The sequence below is a fragment of the Balaenoptera ricei genome, chromosome 6 (assembly GCF_028023285.1).
Source record: "Balaenoptera ricei isolate mBalRic1 chromosome 6, mBalRic1.hap2, whole genome shotgun sequence".
Lineage (NCBI taxonomy): Eukaryota > Metazoa > Chordata > Mammalia > Artiodactyla > Balaenopteridae > Balaenoptera > Balaenoptera ricei.
In genome coordinates this window covers 90,460,464-90,477,596 of record NC_082644.1, presented here as the reverse complement: position 1 = coordinate 90,477,596, position 17,133 = coordinate 90,460,464, and the positions used below count along the sequence as shown (strand labels likewise).

The 17,133-nt window shown below is 40.9% G+C and overlaps 1 long non-coding RNA gene across 2 annotated transcripts in view; it reads left to right on the top strand.

The window, feature by feature from the left end:
• The window catches only part of LOC132367217 (uncharacterized), a 567,682-nt gene that overhangs the window by 375,652 nt on the left and 174,897 nt on the right, over positions 1 to 17,133 (top strand). For both annotated transcript variants that reach the window (XR_009503727.1, XR_009503728.1), the window contains exon 7: positions 6,598 to 6,801. This is a non-coding gene — a long non-coding RNA (uncharacterized LOC132367217). The remainder of the gene's footprint in view (positions 1 to 6,597; positions 6,802 to 17,133) is intronic.

The window sequence follows — 17,133 nt, the reverse complement described above, 5'->3', positions numbered from 1 at the left end:
AGCCCTGGGGCACTGGCTGGATGAGGATATTTCAGAGACCAGATATGGCCACAGCAGGAAGCGGGAAGAGGAGTTAGCCTGGTGTCATCTTGGATTCCCCCAGGGAAGACTGCCTGGAAATATAATAGAAAGGGCCTCCAGATACTCAGGAGCTGAAGTGGTCCTCACTCACATCAAGGGACCACACATAGGCCGCAGAGAGGATGTCTCTGAGTCACTCTTGAAAGCATCACTCAGGAGACAGAATTAGCTATGGGACTCCACCCTGCCCAAAGGGCACCACGGCTGATTGCATCTACAAAGTTAGGGAACACCTTCCCTGCCCCTCACTTCTTCTCTCTCTACCCCTCTCTCCACTTGCCCTCATCTTATTTCCAACCCCATGGAAGCCAGAAGACAGCCCAGGGAGTGGCTAAGAAGTAGAAGAGCCAGGTGGGGAAAGACTAGGAATGAAGCTGATCTACCACAGCCCCCAGGCCTGAGGCAGGCCAGGACTGGGGGGAAGTGGAGAGCTTTCACTCTGAATGAAGCAATGTTTTGACAGTTATGTGTCAACTGGTCATTTTATTGGCTGAAAGGAAAACATCTTTGTGATTGGAAACATCAGGATTTTTTGTTACCTGAGAGTGCCCAGGAAGGCTGAGGGACTTCCTTAGATTTTCATCCAGGGACAGAGAAGGAATAGCCCTCACACAGGCCAGCGTCTTGGCCCTGAGCGCTCGGGACACAGTGGAGGGAGGCTGGGTGTGGCTTCAGACGCCTTCCCTTACATCTTCTGAGTGCTGAGAACTTTTGGTACGGGCGAAGGAGGAAGGAGAAGGAAAGGGCAGATGTCTCTTTATATAACTGGGTACAGTTGTGGCCTTCTGGGCTGGCTGTCTGCAAGTCTTATCTCATTTTCTATGGTTTTGGTGAGGACAGTAGTGGCTCCAACATGTCAGCTGGACAGGGACTCATGCCCAAGCAGCAACCTTGTACATTAAAGATCTTTTGAAAGATTCGACAGAAAATTCCAACTGAACCCCAGCTGATGGCTTTCCTACTATGTTCCTCTGATGCAGATGCCTCTTTGCCCTCTCTGTGGGGGCAGTCGGGGCTGTAGCCCCCAGTTACACCTACACAGATGGGGAGACTGTCTCTCTCTTTTTCTCATTCAGGTTACACAGACTAAGCAGTGATAAAGCAATGAGATGCCAGCCCCTCTTCTTGAAGGCATCTCCTACCTTCGTGAATAATTAGAGAGGGGAAGCACATTACTTCAAGATGGTCTGAGAACAGGAAGGACCTCCCTAACCTTACTCAGGAAAGGGAATAGCCTCTCTCTGTGAATGCAGCGCCTCCCACAAGGCTGACCCTCTCTCACCTCCAGGTCCTTTTGCCGTGTGAGGCAGGGGTATGGGTGGAATGGGGATGGGTGGGACAGCGGATTGTGGAATTAGCACTCTCAATAAGCCCATGTTGCTGTGGCTGCACCCCACCACCCAAAGCCTCCTTGGAGAGATTGGGACTGAGAAAGTGGGACACAAAGTGCCTTTTGCTCACCACTCAGAGCCTTAGTTGCAATGCTGGGGCAACTTGCCAATCCTGTTCCAGTTGCCAGTGAAGACTCCCAGAGACAGCTGTAAAAAGCCCTGCCTTAATACTCATGTCTATACCACCCTTTGCCAGCAGTACCTGTAGCCCTTCATTCATAAAACCATCCAAACACTTTAAAAGTCCATTTATATTTCTTGTCAGTAGTCACTCTTGAGTTAGCATGCACCATACATTTATCATCTACTGGGTTAAATAAGAGCTACTGAGAAATAACCACGAAAAGAAATGATGGAGAGAATTCATCCTCTGGACAGTTCCTTTATATAAAGGTCAGTTGACTATCTCCTATGCCCTCCCTTTGCAGGTAGGAGCTGCTTGTTTTAAGAGGGCAACAATTCTTATGTTTGTATGTATGCAACTTGAACAATAATGATTTCTTGGATTAGCTTAAATGTGCCTATTTCTCCTCTGTGACTAATTAAGCTGAATTCTGTGCATACAGGAAGCTGTTTGGCATTTGCCTGTATCTGTGCAGACCTGCTGTGTTTGATTACCCACCATTAGTTCATAGCTGTTGGACAGACCAGCCAACTTCCAAGATTGTCTCAATTATCAAGATACATTGTCACCTTTCTGGCCAAGTTTTAACATCTTTACATAATCCTTATAGAGAGCGTGTGTTTTAAACTTGGCCTCATCTGGAGGATTAGTGAAAACATTGGGTGCTTCCTCCTTAGGTGGCTAACGAAGGCCCCAGAAAGGACAATGGTACAAATTACTTTAAAATAGTTCCTATTTTTGTGAATTCTAAAAATACTCTTTCATTTATATTTTCTTCCAGATTTATTATGTCCCTTTCCAAAGTGAAGAATTAGAAAAAGAAAGGTTTTAAATACCAACCTTATTAGACTAACAATGCAACATTTAAGAACATGGGTTAAAAATGCATCTATGAGTTATAAATAATGTATAATATGGCTGTATAATATAGTGCATACTATAAAAATGCTGCTTTTTTCTCAGGGGGTAATTTTTTTTTCCACTTGTGGATACATATTAAAGTCCTAAATCCTTGCGGTGAGATCGATGGTCAGAGCTCTAATTGGGGCTCTCTGGTGATTATCTAGATTGGCAGCTGCTGTCAGTCAGCTTCTAAAGAAGTTTCTGAGCCAATGATTAGGCTGCTCCTGGAGATGTTAGCCCCCTAGAGACAATGTTAAGGCTCCCACTCACAGGGGAACCCTTAAGAAGAGTAGAGCAGTAATTTTCCAAGTTGCTGGCTTACCTGGCAACATACATGCCCCAGCTTTCTGGCTGAGTCAACTCAGAAGGATGATATCATAGCATAGACTGGATCCACGTTATTTTAGAAGCAAAACAACACTACAAGTCCCATGATAGCTTCCATTAAAGTAAAACAGTAATGCCCTATGTATTTTTATAGAGCACGTCACAATTTTATTTTATATCATTGAATCCCACTGATAAAATAACAATGTATTGCTGTTCTTTTCTGGGTGGAACTATACAAAGTTCACAAAATTTCTCTCCCCTTGGTGCACATCATACTCTTTTAGAACCACTCTTTTCATATGAATTAAAAATCCAAACCATTTTTGGATTAATTTAACATTTTATAATGGCTTAATCTCATTAATTCAGATCCCACTAATTTAAACTTTATGATAATTCAAGCAGGATTGGGCTAAATTTATTTTTCCTTCATCCTTGAATTATGGTGAATAATGATAAGAAGTGTTCTGTTGGTTAACAAATGAGCTGCCAGCTTCCTATAATGTTAAATGTACATGTACTTTCCATATGACCTAGCAATTCCACTCATAGGTATTTCCCCAAGAAAATAGAAATATATGTTCACCCAAAAACTTGCATACAAATGTTCAGAACAGCTTTATTTGTAATAGCTAAAAACTGAAAACAACCCAAACGTCCATCAGTAGGTGAATGGATGAACAAATTGTGGTATATCTGAAAGGTGGAATATTACTTAGCAATAAAATAAAATGATACATGGGGATGAATCTCAAAAACAACGCTAAATGAAAGAAGGCTGGACACAAAAGATTATATGTGTTTTCATTTATATGAAATTCTAGAACGTGCACAATTAATTTCTAGTCACAGAAAGCTGATCAATGGTTGCCTAGGGATGGAGGTGGAGCTATTGACTGGACAGGACACAAGGGGATATTCTGAGGTGGTGGAAATGTTCTACATATTGACTGAGGTGGTAGTTATATGGGTGTATGCATTTGTCAAAACTCAGCTGTACACCTAATATGTGGAAACTTTATTGTATGTAAATTACACCTTAATAAATCACACTTTTAAAAAGCTACATGCCATTACATATATCTTCATTAATAACAAAAGTTCTGTTCTACTGCTTGTGCTTTCTGTGCTTCCCCTCTTTCCAATTCTTTTTTTAGCAATATCATTTCCAACATTCAAAAGGTATAGGGAATTCCAGCTTAAATTTAATAGATATCTTATAAGACAAGAAAAAGAAGATTCAACCCCTTCCACCCTATACCTAATAGGTCCCCAAATTCTACTTATTCTGATTCCTAAATATTCCTTACATTTCTACCCTATTGCCTAGCTTCACCTCCACTGCCTTAATTTAGCTTTCAATTATCTCCTGACTGGTCTCCTTCCTGCTATCATTTGATTTGAACAGAAGTGTCCTCCACACCATCTTCCAGGTTCCAGAAAACAAAATGGTACCTAGAGGCGTTATGGTTGAGAAGGGCAGGAAACTCGTAGGGGGAGAAACAAGATTAAGGGTAGAACTGGATAGGGTTTTGGGGGAAGCTTGATGAAGTTCTTTTATGCTTACTTCTAGGATTCCTAGGATCAAGATGTGATCCTGAGTAAGCTGGACGGTTTTCAATGCTGTTGATGTTTTCCGTGTTTGTTTTCTTTAGTGTGTCAGTGAAGCCCCTTTGGAAAGTATTAGCCTATTTTAGTATGTTCAAGAGAAACAGGGAAAGGGCTTGTGTTCCCTGTGGGGCTGGTAGGGAAGGGCCACAGGAATCAAAAGCAGAGAACCCCAAGAGAGAGAAGATACTCCGAGGGGCAGAACCAAAGCCCAAAGGTGCAGCATCCACCCACCCTTCATAATTTTCTTCCAAGTCACTGCTTTTCTGCCTGTCCCTAAGAACATTCTGTCCTGTATGTATTAAGGGAGTGATTTCTTTTCTGTCTGCATCCTCACTTTCTTCTCCAATTGCCAGAAAGTTTGGTGATAGTGAATGGTCACCCAGGAGGAAAAAGGTGACAATTTTAGCCCAGCTCAGTCCATTGTAAAAGGTCTCTAAGAGCACTTCCCATCGCTGAAAGTGCCTTTTAGCAAGACTCAGGAAAGGATAGCCTCCAGTGAGAGACTTCCCATCGATTACACACCTGTCAGAAGAAGCACGGGCCCAGCTCAGAGATTTCCACCTTAAACTTTCAAAAGAAGCCACTTTGCTAAAGGTCCTGGAGCTGGGGGTGCCAGAGGAGCCACTAAAAATCAAAACAGTGAGCAGAAAGTGAATTTGACTTTTGGCCCCAGGGGTAAGAGAGATGGAGATGAAAGTTGACAGCCTCCTACTTGACAAGGCCTCTGTGGAGTGGAAATGGGTGACTCACAAATCAGAGTGGCACTTCCTCTCCACAGGCCATCCTGTGAGCAAAGCCGAAACACCTCCACCAAGGCCCTCTATGCAGACACTCCCAGGCCGACTGACTGGAGTATTAGCAGGCAGGCTCTCCACCCCCAGTGCAGGACAGGTCTTTGGGATACAGCTTTAACCTCAAAGACAGCCATGCATTCAGCCCAGCAGATACTGCTCCATAGCCAAGGAAGCAGTGTACGTTTTATCACAGGGAGTCCTTGGGCATGAGCCCTATTTTTAGAATATCTTCTAGACCTGTCTCTGCTATTGATAAACTGAATGAACTTGAACTTGAGTAAATCACTTAGACTTTGGGGGCCAGAGTTTCCCTAAGTATAAAATGAAAAGAGCTCTTTATTTTGTGGAAGAGGCGAACATGTTAGAATGATGTTAGAAGTCAGTGATAATGTGCAGGGAATCCAGAGGAAGGATAGGCTAATTCCATAGAGAGGAGGTGACATATGAACAGGGTCTTGAGAAAACTGTAAAAGCTTTCCAGACAGGCAGAGAGAATATTCTGGACAAGGTAACACATTCCTAAAGGACTGGAGGTAGGGGAGAGGGGAAGCTTTGATAGGGGGTGGGGGCGGGGAGAAGCAGTCAATTCGAGAGCATTGAGAGTGGGGAGGAAGCTAGAGGTGTATTAGATGTAGAATCAGTAGGTGGTACCCAGTTGAATATGGCTTCTCACATTCAAGAGAGGATGGCCTACTGGCTCCTGCCTGAGTGACTGAGCAGATGATGGTTTAATTAAATAAAACACCCAAAGCAAAAGGGGGTGGGAAAATGATGAATCCAATTCCTGACAGGTTGAAATAAGAGTATCCATAGTTCAACCAACTGCCAGGTCCAGCAGACGGCTTGATAAACAGGTGTAAAGAGCAGAGGTGTGGTTGAAGCTGGAGATGTAGGTCTGGGTGTCATCAGCTTACGTCAGTGTAGATCATTTCAAAGTTCCTTTCTAGACCTAAAGTCATAGGACCTGTGACTGTGAATTTTGTAAAAGGGAAAGTCCAGAAGTAAACCTTTCTTCTCTTCCTGGAATTTTGTTCTAATGAGGTACTGGGTATGAGTTTCCCTGCCTCCCTTTTTGTGGTATTTATGTGCCACAACAGGGTGTTCATAGCATTCTTGCTACTGAGTTTTGTTTTCTTGAGTTTCTTTCAGCTATTAGTTACAGGATTTTAGACAACGTAGCATGGTTTCAGCCCAGATAATTAAACAGCAATTGGACATCAATGATGAGTCCCAAAAAGGCTTTGGAAAAGTCTCAGCAATTCTCATCGGTTATCAGTAACTCCTCATTTTATGTGAAATAAAGTTCAGGCTCTTCAGTTTGGCATTCAGGTCTCTTCCTCTTTCTCTCTCCCTCTCTGGTCAGTGGCCTTGTCATGAGCAGCTCTATGGAGAGGCCCAGGTGGCTTCCAGCCCCCCAGCCACATGAATGAGCATGGATGCAGATTCTCCAACCCAGTCAGCCTTCAGGTGACTGAAGCCCTGGCCAACATCTTATCTGCAGTCTTGAGAAACCCTGAGCCAGAAATACCCAGCTAAGCCACTACTGGATTCCTGACCCACAGAAACTGTGAGTTCAGTGTTTATTGCTTTAACCTCTACATTTTGGGGTAATTTGTTAAGGTCTGATCAGGAAAAGGAGAAATGTGCTCTTCTGATAATATGTGGGAAATGGGCCAGGAAAGGCCTGGAATGATTTCAGCAGTTTGGAAGGAGAGCCCTGCAGAGTGCTGAGAGCGTGGGTCTCCTCCTGATTCTTTTGCCTATTCAATGACCTTGAAAATGTCCCATCTCCTGTTTGGGCCTCAGTTTCCTTACTTGTAAGTGGAGATGGGAGGTTTAGTTCCAGGCTCCATTCTAAAACCCCTACATATGCGCAGCACTTTACAGTTTGCAGAATGTTTTTGTATGTTGTTCAGAACCTGGAAATGACAAAGAATAGTTTCCAAAACTTGAAAAAAAGGAAATAAGACTGGCTTTTATGAGTTAAACTTCAAAATCGGCACATATGGATTAGGACAGAGATATACAAAATTACCTTAAAGCAAGGTTTGTGTCCTTCTGACTTGCTATAAACTGAACCAAAAATACAATTACTTTCTTCTTATCAATCAATGATGGGAAATACCATGAATGCTCATTTTTTGATGCATGGAAAGCTCTTAGAAGTGTTCCTGGAATAGTAGTAAGTATTTTATTTATAACCAAGGGGAACTTAGTAAACTAATAAATGGATTATTAAGATATCAAGATTTGATAGTCATAACTAAAGGAGCATATTACCAGAGTTTATTAAGAACTCCAACTGGTGTCCTAATAAGATACCAAAGGCTGAGATAGGGAAGGGAATGCGGTAGATCGTGAACTCATTCCGGAAACTTCACTTCCGGTCGCATTTCATTGACAAAAGCACATCGTTTGACCACATCTAAGTTCAAGAGCTCACTGTATATTTATGGACAGTCCTAGTGACTCCCTTTAAAATGCATAAACATCCTTTAAAAAGTCTACATCCTTTAAAATTGAACAGTTGGCTTTGCCATGAGAAATTGCAGTTCCCTGCTCCACTCCAAAGAGCTGCTCTCAAGTAGCGAGCACTTCGAATTATTTTAGTGATTTTTTTTTTTTAAATGTATTTGTGGGGAGGAAGGTGATCTCCATGTCTTACTCCTCTGCCATCTTGAAGGTCTCCGAGGCATTTTTTTTTTTTTAACATCTTTATTGGAGTATAATTGCTTTACAATGGTGTGTTAGTTTCTGCTTTATAACAAAGTGAATCAGCTATACATATACATATATCCCCATATCTTCTCCCTCTTGCGTCTCCCTCCCACCCTCCCTATCCCATGCCTCTAGGTGGTCACAAAGCACCGAGCTGATCTCCCTGTGCTATGCGGCTGCTTCCTGCTAGCTATCTATTTTACATTTGGTAGTGTATATATGTCCATACCACTCTCTCCTCCATGTTTGTAAATAACACGTGTATAGTTCTATTTCCTGATTTTTACATTTTAGCCATCATTTATTAAATTCCTACTAGGGAAGATTCAACTTACCTCTCTTCCTCACATCCAGTGTTTACGACATCATGATCCTATAAATATTACATACAGCAGAACTATGTAGTGTACTATAGTTTTACTTTCTTTCTTGTACATTGTTTTCTTAGAGTGAATAAAGCCCTCTTTTTTTCTTCATTTGCTTAGTTTTCTGTGTACCTATTATTAATTTTTCCCTGAGCTCTCAGACCAAGCTGTAAAATTCCTCTCAACACATCCAGATAAACCAAGCCCTTCATTAGTTTCTTTCTGTTCTCAGAAATATCCCTTGGCCCTCAGTCCTCCTGTTCCAGCTTTGTGACAGGTCACTTTCTAGTTCTGTTTACATTTACAATTCCTATTTCTTAAAAGCTGCAGGTTTCCAATCAAGAAGAGAAAAAAAAAAAGACTAGGTGATTCTCTGTTCTAAAACTATGATACAGAGATGAAGCGTTGTGAGAAACCCAAAGTTCCAAGGACTGGCTGTGCTTCATGCCCTTTAGCCAAGGCTGCTCACTCACCTCAGCATGGCCACTGGGTCTGCGTCCTTGCTGGACCAGCTCAGCTTCAGATACCCTCCTTTGACTTCTTGTCTCTGCTGCTTTCCAGATCTTGATGATCTGCTGATCTCCATTATCCTGAAACCAATAATAAAAGAAGAAGAGAAAGGGTCAGCCTTTTTTGTGGGGATTCCTAAGTTCCCGAGCTCTAGCCCTAGAAGCACCTCCATATTTCTTGCTCCTCCTTTGTCCCATTAGAAGCAAAATTACTAGACTTTACTCAAAAAGTGGAAAATCCAAATCATAGAGGAAAACAGTGTGAAAGTTAATATCTTACGCTCCTATCTGGGAACTGATTGAATTTCTGAAAGCCCTTGAGGTTCTCCTGCTGGCAGCTGGGACTTAGGGTTCAAAGCAGAGAAACAGAGCATGTGGGGAAATGCTTTTACTTCATGATTTTCTTCTCATACCTGGCGATGGGATGCAATATGCAAGGGAGGGAGTGGAATGGGAATATAAATTTTGCAATAATGATGATAATACTTTCATACATGGTGTGGGAATGAGATTTGGTTAGGATGAGGCAGGGAGAATGATGAAAATGATTCTGAGATGCTGATGAAACCCAGAGCGGTGTGGTTCTGAGTGGAAAGCGTGTTAAGAAACCTGAGAAATTTCTGCCTGCTTTAGTCTACCATCAAGGAAATTATCTTATCCTTTTTTCCTCTTGTTTTCTGTTTTGCGTAGCACAACTGGAGATTAGAGTAGAAAAGATGTTCCTGGGGCTTTCTCTGAAAACAATGGCCCTACCCCACCAACAGGGAAAGGATTGATGCTAGGAATTACCAACTTGTAAATGAAAATTAATACTGCAATTAGCAAGGTAGGAAAATCCATCTCATTGTAAATAGTGCTACTTATAGATTGTGATATTCCCCCTGGGATCACCAGGTTATTTAAAAGGAATAAATCAGGAACCACATTCAAGCCCATGAAGAATGCCAGAAACATTCAGAGCAGACATACACCCAAAACACATAATATTTTCGCCAGGGTTGTAAAACAGTTGATAAAGTCAGTTTTTAAAAAAGACACACATTTGTGATTTTTGACACTTCTTAGATGGAAAGTGTTTTCAGATTGGCTTTTGAATATCAACATTGTCACCTAGACAGCTTTCTAGCAAACAGACTAAAGACATTGGATAAAAAGATTAGTCTCACAAAAAAACGATGAGATGAATACTGCATTTCAAATAAAAGCAAGGGTCTCCAAGGATGAAATATAAACATTCGATAAACCTGCAGTCTGATAAAAATCTATATAATGGCCTTACGTTTCTATAGCTGTCTAAAATATGGAGGCTGCCTTCACGTCCATTAACTCATTTGATTCTCAAGTGTGTGTGGGAAGAGGTAAACGAGAGAGATGTAAAAAAAGAAAGATCCTCATTTTACAGATAAGGAAGTGGAGCCAGAAAGATTCAAGCTCACACTACCTCCCAGGTATTAACAGACTGTGTGTATTTAATGTTAGCTGCCCCTGAATCAGAGTTAAAATGCAGCTATACTTCTCTAGGCAGCCAAAATGGGGATGCCAACACAGGGATGGCATTCTAGCCATAGTAGGGCTGTGACTTCAAGTTTATGGGTTCAAGAATGAACCAATGCAAGAGATGTAGGAAAACTACTTCGCCTCCCCCCATGAATATGGATTTAGGGATAGCAGAATTTCATCCTAGTGTCCCCATTTTTACACCCATATCTGACAGATTGGTTAGGGCTCTGCTAGTTACAGTGCATCATAGCCTGCCTTGAATTGAGGCTCTACATTTATACGTGTCTTCCTTTCTGCACCGCAAGAGCCCACAGACCAGCAACCAAATCCTTAATGTGTTGTTTCCATCCAGTGCCCAACCCAGTGCCAGTGCTTCATAAACCTGTAGAGTTGAATAAACCATGAGAACAGATACTTTGCAACACCACCAATTGGGTCATAATGTAGGCATGCAGACTGGAAGACACAGTCGAATCCACTCGAGGGTTAGAATTGTCAGATGCCTCCCTTTTGAACCATGTGACCTGATTCCTCTCCTTTTCCATAGTTTGGTTCCATTTCTTGGGATGAAGTCAATTATAGATGACCCCCTCCTTTCAAACAGATTGAAAGTGTGTCTGAAAGTCAAGTAACAAACTCATATGCTAAAAGGGAGTTTCCATTCACCAAAACTTTTAATCCTTTATCAGGAATGCCAGGCCCTGTGGCAGGGTTGGGGGAACCCTGCAAACCCCCATAAGTGGTGGCCCATGTGATATGATAGCTGCCACCCCCACCCCTGGTCCACACCCTAGACTCCATCCCCAGCCAGACTCTCATGGAAGGGCAGGACAGTCAGGGATTGGTGCATGAGCTTCAGTAGCTTCCATGGAGAAAATCTTTGCAAACTTTTAAGGGAAAATGCATCATGTAATAATTCCTATTTTGTGTAAAAAGGGAAGAAAAAGATTAAAATAAATATATATGTAAGTATAGACGAAAGACAGGAAGGAATAGACCAAAAAATTTTAATGGCTTTTTCTAGCTGGTTGGATTATGATTTCGGTTTTTTCTTTTCTATTTTTGTATGGTTTAATGTACTCATTTTTTTTTAACATCTATAAATACCTTAAAATTTATTTTTTTAATCTACTTGTAAGATATTAAAATCATTGCTATTAAAGCTAAAATCCTTTTTGACCACCATCCCTAAATTCCCCGAGGTAATCACATCACTTTGGCATGCCTCTTTCTGGATTTTTTTCAATATATTTAAACATACGTATGTATGCACATAGAAATACAAAGTATTGTTTTGTTTCTACATGGATGGCATCATACAATACATATTCTGCAATTTTCTTTCCTTGTCAGTTACATATAAATCTACCTCATTTAAAAAAAAAAAAACTATTCCATCAAATAGAGACTGAAGCATATTTAGTCCAGTGGTTCTGCACTGGAATCATGTAAGGGGCTTTAATCAAACCAGTGCCCAGGCCCCATACCTAGAAATTCTGATGCAACTTTTTTTGCTTCCCCTACCACCCAGGTGACTTTAATTTTTTGCTGTTTTAGAACAGTATCATATTGTGTAACCTTGCACATATATGTGGGTGGTACTCCAGGAAGATTTTTTTTTAAAGCACTTATATTGCAGTACCAATTTATACTCTTACCAGAAGTATATGAAAATACCCCATACGCTTCTCTACCTTGGATATTATTTAATTTAAAAATTTTTAAACTTTTTGCTACTTTGATGGATTAAAAAATAGTATGCCATTTATTTTCATTTTACTGATCATTTGTAAGATTTATATATTTTCATATGTACAGCGAGGGACTGAGGATACAAGGTACCCAGTTTTGTATCCCAGCTCTGCCACTAATGGGCTGTATGCCTTCAGGCCAGTTGTTAACCTCTCCATGCCTCAGTTTCCTCATTTCTAACATGAAGAGAATAATAGTGCCTAGTTCAGAAACTTACTGTAAGACTGACATGATTTAACATAGGTAAGGTTTTAGAACTGTATCATCACAGAGCAAGCACACCATAGATGTTAGTTATTCTTTTTTGGTCATTTGTGCTTTTTTACTATTACTGCTTAATCAGAAAACGAAATTAAGTTTTAAATACTGACCCATTCAGAGAAAGCTACCCAGGCAGGCCTCAAATCTCTCATGGTTAGAGACCTTACATACTTTGTTCCTACTCTCCGTAGTAAAATGGGAATGGTAACTCTCCACCTGTTTGAAGACCAAGGAGGTGAAATGTGCCTTTTGGGGGCTTTAACAGGTCAGAGGTGATGTAAGTCTATCTGTTTTGTATCGGGAAGCAGAGTACTTTCGTCGCGATCACCAGACAAGTCTGCAGTGCTTCACTAGAAACCTAGAAAGTTAGGCCTGGAAGGACGAACCGAAGGACTCTAGAGACCATCCACCAGGCACTGTATTTTATAGATGAGGACACTGAGTCCTGAAGAATTCGAGTAATTGGATAAGCTCCCACAGCTACCCAGGGACAGAATCAGACTAGAGCCTAATGCCCTGGAACTTCAGGAAGCTTTGAGCTGATGTTCTCTGCTGCCCATTTGGGCCTGGGTGAAAATGTTTCGGGGGCAGGCTCCGATATTAATATGTATGTGAAAAAGAAACTGAAGAAAAACTTTAATTGTACATAATTAAGGCAATAAGTAAGAATAATTAGGATTTGCTATTTTAGACACACTAAAAATACAAAACTATTTTTTAACTGTAACACTACTGGTTTCTTAGCCTTAGGACAAGTTCCCAAGTAATATATCACCTAGAAAATGTTTTCATGCCACAAGATAATTCTTTTTTTAAAAAAGGCCCAACAAATCCATCCGTACAATTCACACTGAGATATTTGGATAAACACACACATACAAATTTGGAGAAATATCATGATTTAAATAACCAGCTAATATTTGGGGTCCCAATGTGATTTTTAAAAAATCTCATTCTGACCCAAGGATGAAGGGGTTTGAAAAGCTCTTAACCCTTAAAAAAGAATAATTCAAAAAAATTTTTCCCAAATGACTATGAAAGCAATTAATTTTACAAAAATGTTAGCTCTAACAAAGAATTATGTATCCATGTCTGATTTTGAAGGAAAGGAATGATAAAAACCAACAAGAAATAAGACGTATATTAGCTTGTTTGATATGACTAATTATGTGAAATATTGACATAATGTCATAAAGTTTTTTTGGTAATACCTGAAGCAGGTGAAAAAATGTGTATCCATTATTTTCTCTCCTAAAGTAAAGCCTTCAATTAGTGTATGCAAAAGTCATCAAGGTGATTCAGCAGGCTTAGGGTGAAATGTTATCAAGAAGCTGACCAGTTTGGATGCTAATATAGGCAATGAGGTCTCAGGGGTGTCATCTTGGAGCACACCATCTCACATCCTAATTTCCATATACCACGGGTAGGGGAGACAGTGCTGGCTTCAGCCCTTTGCATTTCATTTCTGGGACTTGAGATTTCACGTCTTCTGTTAGTAATGACTTACAGTGCTGGATTAATTCCACTACTCCCCACTTGCAGGAGAAACCAAGGGGAAAGGTCAAGTGTCTTGTACAAAATAAAGCAGAAATGCAGTGACCTGAAATTCAGATTTTCAGTTGATATCAAAATTTTCCCTAAGGTACATAAAGAGATCGCACTTCACAGTTATTATCTTATTTACCTCGATATTAGTTCTCTAATTCTGCTTAACAAATTAGTCCCAAAAGTTAGTGGCTTAAAACAACAAACATTTATTATCTCACAGTGTCTTTGGGTCAGGAACTCAGAAGAAGCTTAGCTGGGTAGTTCTAGTTTGTCGTTTCTCATGGGGTTGCTATTAAGATATTGGCTAGAGCTACTGTCATCGTAAGGCATGACTTGCTCTGGAAGATCTGCTTTCAAGATGGCTTACTCATTTGGATGGCAAATTGGTGCTGGCTATCGGCATGAGGACTCAGTTCCTTGCCACGATGGACCTCTCCATAACACTGCTTGAGTGTCTCACAGCACGGCACTGGCTTCCCCCGGAGGGAGTGATACAAGAGAGAACAAGGAAAAGACAGGCCTCAAAATGTCTTCTGAGGCTTGATCATACCTTCTATGATCAAGCCTCAGATCAAGCATACACCATAATTATTCTGATGCTCTATGGTTACCAAGTCAGCCCTGTTCAATGTGCAAGGGAACTATTACAGGGCATGAATACTCATCACTGAGGATCATTGGGGACCATCTTGGAGGCTGCCTACCTAACTTTTTTTTAAGAAGCTGTGAGTACACAGTAGAAGCATTAATATTCTGTTTTGAAGACAAGGAAACTTTTTTTTATCCCTAGAGAATGAAAGCTACATTCGCAAGAATGGGGATGTGAACCCAGGTCCTCTGAGGCGGGTTGTGTGTCCACACCTCGCAAAATGGTGGCTGGTAGGTCTCAGTGCAGCACAGATTCACTCCCCTCTGTGGCACTTTCCTAACTTCATAGGAAACTTTTTGATAGAGGTGGATGTATGTAGCTTAGAATGCAAGCTCTGACATACTTTAGAGCTCCCAGTTATTTGGGGGGAGCTCATGTCCATGGCCCCACTTCAATTCCTAAATATTACTAAATAGATAAATAGGTTTTCTCTTTCCTCCTGACCCACAAAGGTATTCCCTTTATTTCCAGTGTATTTTAAGCATTTCAAGTATTGTATTAGCTTTCCTATGAATTCAAAGACGAGAAAGGGATTTCATGTGCGCCTAATCCAACATCCCGACAGGGAGAGCAGTATTTGACCTGACTCGGATTCCTCATTTTCAAAACAGGAACAAAAATTGCCTCTATAAGATTGTCGTGAGGTCACATGGGATGACTCACGCAAGGTGCTTAGCACAGTGCCAGGCACACAGTAAATAAATATTTATCGAGCATTTAGCAAACATTTATAGAGCAAAACATTATGATCGGTATTACTGGACACTTTATTCTCCTTGGGCCTCCGTCTCTTCATCTGAAAAATAAATGAGTTGGATGAGATCAGGGAAGGGGAAAAGGCTCCCAAATACCCAGTCTGTTGTGAGCAAGCAGCATGGGCTGTCTGGAGAAGAATTCTAAGACTAAACCTCTGGTAGCAGGAATGATTCCAGAATGGGTTCGTGCTATCTGTTGAGGTCTGGGAAAAGAAAATGCTGACACTCATGCATTTCTTTGCTATCCGTGGACTAGATAATCAGTTAAGTCTATTGAACTTTGGGAGTATAAGATTCCATATCCCACCAACACCTTCTCATACACAGGAGAAATGTTCTTAAACTGATCTCTGGATTATCTGGAGTTTTTGGTGACCAGCTCGATCATAATCAGTATGCCTTTAAAGGTTTTAACCTCTTTTGTAAATAGCCAGTGGGTTACTTATTTGAATTCACCCAGATATTTTCAAAACAACCAGGAGTATGACCAAATTCAGTCTTTCCTTCAAACTAGTTTTGCGTGTCTCTGTGAGTCGCTACATGACGATATATGTTATTTTAAACTCTCCTTATTTTTAATGATATAAACAATGAAAGCCCAAGTAAGAGAAAGGAGCTAACACATTTATTCCCATTCTGCCATCTGTTTAAAGCTGCTGATGTAATTCCAGTTTGAAATTGCATTAGCGCTTGCCTCCTGGACTTCTTCCTTATTTCCTTTTGTGTTTCAGGCCTTCTGTACTTAAGAGAAAGCACTGCCTCTAGGATGTTGGTCAATTAATGCACAGCTACAGGATAGCTCTGGCCATTTTCAAACTGGTCTCCAATTTGGATTTCCTTCACGATTAGCTAGAATGAGTGTAACTGGAGTGTTATTTGCTTAAATGTATTTGGTATTTAAGGTTTGATTAGTGATGTTTTCAGCAATACCATCAACAATCAGCAGGTTTGTTTACACTGCAGAGAATGGCAGAGATTACGGGTTGTGGTCATGCATACTCAATCATGATATATTGGCTTTTTTTGACTTTTATCTCTTGGATATGCCTCAGAATTCAATTTTAATTTTTTAAAAATGCAGCTGCTTTACACTGGTTTGAATAATACTACGGTAGAGGGTTTTGTTGAATTGTGTGATGTTTCTTGGTGTGTGTGCGTGTGTGTGTGTGTGTGTGTGTGTGTCTTTTATGAGGCTGGGTGTCATTTAAAATTATGTTTTACTGGATAACCAGAGTGTAATTTCTTTGCTTGGATATAAACTGTGTGCGTGGGTCAAGCCCTTTTTCTTTTCACTTTCAAATGAAGGTGAATGCCACCCTAGGGACTTGGCATTGGGTGAGGTGGACAAGGTATGTGAGGGCACAAGGGATAGGGGCAGGAAAACCGGAAACTTGGGCAGCTTCCTTCACTTTTCTGAGCCTTAGTTTCCGCACCTGGGTTTATACTAGAGAATTCTAAAGTCTTTCTCCTCTAAACAACTTCTAAAATAGGCACCTTTCCCTTTTCCTGATATCGCTGTAGTAGCGGGTGCTCCTTTGGGTGCATGAAATTGAATCTCATGTCAAAAATGTCATCAGAATAATAGAAAGTTGGATTGGAAGTGACCTTAAGGGCTCTCCCCAAAGCTCTTTCAGGCTCTCAGTCATAACCACCCTTAAGGGCACAGCCAGCAGAGAGGAGTGTATTCACTAGGTATCAAGGATGGAGCTCAACTTCGGCACGCTTATGTAGAGTGTCACTTCTACTCAGAATCCTGGCTCTGAACCATGGCTCATCACTGTGGCTCAGAACTATCTGTGGATTTCTTTTTTAATATTGGTGTCTGGATCCTACAACCAACAT